Genomic DNA, 3,831 nt, shown 5'->3' with positions numbered 1-3,831 from the left:
CTGGAGAGGCTCTCGGTAGGGACCCAGGCGTGAGCTGCCAGCCCGTCCACAAAGCCCAAGGAGCCAGAGGAAACACTAGGTCGATGCATTTTATAACAATGATTTAAAATGTCGATGGAGATGAAACCCGAAAGGAAAGCCTGAAAAATGTAATAAAAACATTAATTCAAGTGTGAAAAAACACAATAAATCAGGAAGAAAAAGCATAGCACGTACATGAAAATTCACAAACAAGTAAATATAGATGGACACGGGGGAAAAAATTTCGCTACACGAATACTAAAAGAATTAAAATAACAAACAAACAGGGATTCGGCCGAGTGGCCCCGGATGGGGGTCGGGATTGCTCACAGCCCTGGCGGTGGGCTCTTGCCTGCAGCTCCCGGCGGCCCAGGCCGCACGGGGCCGAGGCCTCGCCGGGATGTGGGCCGTCGCTCCCACATGCCCGTCTCTGGCGGCAGGACACGTAATTGGAAACAGACGCCATGTGTGACTCAGAGGAAGCTGGCGCCTCCCTCCCCCACAGGCTTCTTAACCGGGGGTTCACTTCCTGTGAGCCCCTGGCTCGGTCTGGCTGACACGTGTGGGCCTCATAGCTAATCTCATCCAGCCGGGGCATTCTAGAATGTTCTCCTCCCATGCACGTCCACGTTGCCTGGGAGAGTGGTCACCATATTTCCTCACCCCAACAAGAGCACTTGGCCACATACGTACACGTACGCACATAAACTTACACGCAGAATTGTGTGCACAGGTATTCATCCATGCAAACACACGCACACACAAAAACTTACATGCATGTGTGTGCATGTATATGTGTGCGTATGTGTGCGGACACACATGCACAGAGAGTGACCTAGACGCACATATATTTGCACATACTTGTGCACATGCACTTATACATGCACTTGTGTGCACATGCATGTATGTTAGATAACACAGAAAGATGTGCATGGATATGCATGCATGCATGCGCATGTGTACGCTCACAGAGAGAGACATGTGCATTTATGTACACATGCGTGCAGAGATGGCTGTATGCATGCATGTGCACACACCCTATTTTGTGTACATGCGTGCACACAGACATGCATGTGCATATACGTGCACTGTGGGGAGGTGTGTGCACCATGGGAGGTGTGTGCACAATGGGCAGTGTGTGCGCTGTGGGGAGGTGTGTGCACCGTGGGAGGTGAGGTGTGTGCACCACACGGAGGTGTGTGCGCCATGGGTGTGCCACATGCTGCACGTGCCACATGACGACCAGGGAGTAGCCAGCTCTTCCTGTTATTATTTTTAAGGTGTGATTGACATAGGACATCGTATCAGTCCAAGGCGGACGACGCAGTGACCCGACATTTGTCCACGTCGCAGGTGACAAGATCGCATCCTTTCTGCGGTTGAATAATAGTCCATCGTGTGTATGTCCCACTCCTTTACCCGCTCATCCGTCAGTGGACACTTCGGTCGCTCCCGTGTCTCGGCTGTCGTAAATAATGAACACAGGGTGCATGTGTCTTTTCGAATCAGTGTTTTGGATCTCTTTGGATAAACACCCAGAGGTGGATTTGCTGGGTCATAAGGCAGCTCTAGTTTTTATCTTCCGATGCCGGCCATTCTGACAGGTGTGAGGTGGTATCTCACTGCGGCTTTGATCATGTTTCTCTGATGGTCAGTGAGGTTGAGCACCTGTTCGTGTACCTGTCGGTCACCTGTGTGTCCTCTTTGGAACGTGAGCTTCTTCCTGGGACGTGGGAGCACACTCTGAAGTATCAGGCGGATGGAGCCTACAAGCCGTGAGGTCCCCAGGGTGCTGTCCAGTGGGGTCCTGACAACGGCTCCCTGTGCAGGGCAGATGCGAGAGGCTCCCGGCCTTGCGAGGAGATGGTGCCCGGGGCTCGTCAGGGGCACCCCCGGAGCGGGTCAGCTTTCCACACAGAGCACCTTAAATGGCACCCACCCTTAGCCTACAGTCTGCAGGTGACAAGTCCGGGGACTCGGCTGGTCCTCACACGCTGACATCCAGGTGATGGCCAAGCTGGGGTCCGACCCTCCTCCAAGCTCACTCCTGTGTCCAGTTGTCCTCACGAAGTCTCGACAGTCCCTGTCCCCAGTGTGCTGTAGGTCTCTTTGGGGGAGGGCTGGGGCTCTGACATGTCACAGCGTGTGCGCGCCGTTATCCATGGGAGAACAGAGGGAGGGGCACAACTTCATCCCGGAGCCCACCCTCGGCCTCTCCAGCCCCCCTCGCCCCTGCCAGGGCAGCGTGGGCGTGTCCGCAGTGCTCCACGGGGCCACCGCGCTCCCCAGAGCTGAGCTGGCCAGGGGATTAGGTCCTGTGTGCCAAGAAAGTGCCTCCAGGTCGACAATTCCTGCTTCCGGTCTCCTGCTCGGGGCCTGAGTCAGGCCCCCCGACCCCGCCGGGCCCGGCTCCCGCAGGCACCTGCTTGTAGCCCTCACGCTCCTTCCCCCCACCAGGCCCAGCACACCCCATCCAGGTCACACCGGCCTTTGTCGCTGGTCGCTGGGGTAGAGTGGGGTGGCCCCCGTGAGGGTCCCCGTTGTGGGGTTCCCTGAAGCTCGTACCAGCACAGAGGAGGCGCTGGCTCGGACGGGGAAGAGCGGCCCCTCGAGCTCTGAGGGGTGCAGGGCCTGCAGAGCCACGTCCTCCGCGTCCGTCCGGCGTCCGGGACATGTTTCAGGGTCTCGGGCTGTCCCGGCCGGGGCCCTGACCTTCACAGAGCGAGATCAGCTGGAGCCGTCCTCCCACCACACCCCTCCAGAGGTGGGGCTCCTCTCAGGCCAAAGGGGCCTCTGGTCGTCGCCTGCACCTCCCGCTGCCGGCTGACCGCCTTGGTGTCCCTCGTCCCTCTGCGGAGCTGACCCTCCATGCAGCTCAGCGGCCAGCCCGCCACGCCTCCCAACGCCCAAGTCCACATGCCTGTGAGGGCTCCCTCCCCCCGGGATGGCTTCCCAGGTCACCCTGGTGAAATCTGGCGATTGGGGCTCTACCTGGTGCTGGGAACTACCTGTTGCTGTCACACCAACCAGGACAGCAGCCCCTTCACCTGCCGGGGTAGGCAAGCCAGCGAGAGTCCCCTCCCGAACCCCCGCGTCCACTGGAGCCCTGTAGAAGGGGGTGGGGTGGACTGGAGATGCTTGGGGCAGCGTTGGCGAAGGACCAGGAGGGGCTGAAGGTGACCAGTGCTGCCCTGTCCCAGGACCTGGCCCCACGAAGGGCTGGCAGGCGCGGGCAGGAGGTGTGGCAGGCCGGCGGGGACACCGGGAGCCCGGCGATGCTCACTGGGGGAGGGGCCGCGTTCAGCTTGTGGGCAGCGCACCCCGGGAGCAGGAGCCCGCTGTCCATGGCCGCGTGGGAGTCACACTCAGGCACACGCATGCAGCGATGCTCATACTGACAGGCGCGCACACACACTGGTTCAGTGCACACACTCACGCTCACACCCACCTCCCCACATGTGCCCTCGGCTCCAGGCAGCCACTGCCCCCAGGAGAGGCATTGTGGCCAAGGACAGCTGTGACAGGCAATGCCCTGAGAGGGGGCAGTGGAGGGCAGAGTGGGCACGGACGGGGGGCCGGCCTGAGGGGCTCTGGGAGCCCAGAGCAGGCGAGGGCTGTGTCCGGGGCAGCATGTCCATCCTCACATGGGACACTGTCCCCTCTCCTTGAATAGCCACCACTGCTGGGCTCACTAAGAACACAGTTGTCCCCCACAGACCCTCGCCCCGGCACCCTTACCGTCTGGACAGGAGGCGGGACCTGGGGCACAGAATCAGGGCACAGGCAGAGGCGGGCAGCGGACCAGAGGGC

The 3,831-nt window shown here is 60.0% G+C and overlaps 1 long non-coding RNA gene across 1 annotated transcript in view; it reads right to left on the bottom strand.

The window, feature by feature from the left end:
- LOC105308831 overlaps window positions 1–1,632 on the bottom strand; it is a 20,968-nt gene extending 19,336 nt beyond the window's left edge. The window contains exon 1 of the long non-coding RNA XR_897344.2: window positions 1,503–1,632. This is a non-coding gene — a long non-coding RNA (uncharacterized LOC105308831). The remainder of the gene's footprint in view (window positions 1–1,502) is intronic.
- Between the last annotated feature and the right edge of the window lie 2,199 nt (window positions 1,633–3,831).

The sequence above is a fragment of the Pteropus vampyrus genome, unplaced genomic scaffold (genome assembly GCF_000151845.1).
Source record: "Pteropus vampyrus isolate Shadow unplaced genomic scaffold, Pvam_2.0 Scaffold632, whole genome shotgun sequence".
In the NCBI taxonomy this organism is placed as follows: Eukaryota; Metazoa; Chordata; class Mammalia; order Chiroptera; family Pteropodidae; genus Pteropus; species Pteropus vampyrus.
Note: the sequence above shows the minus strand (reverse complement) of the source record. Positions and strands in the feature narration are given on the sequence as shown.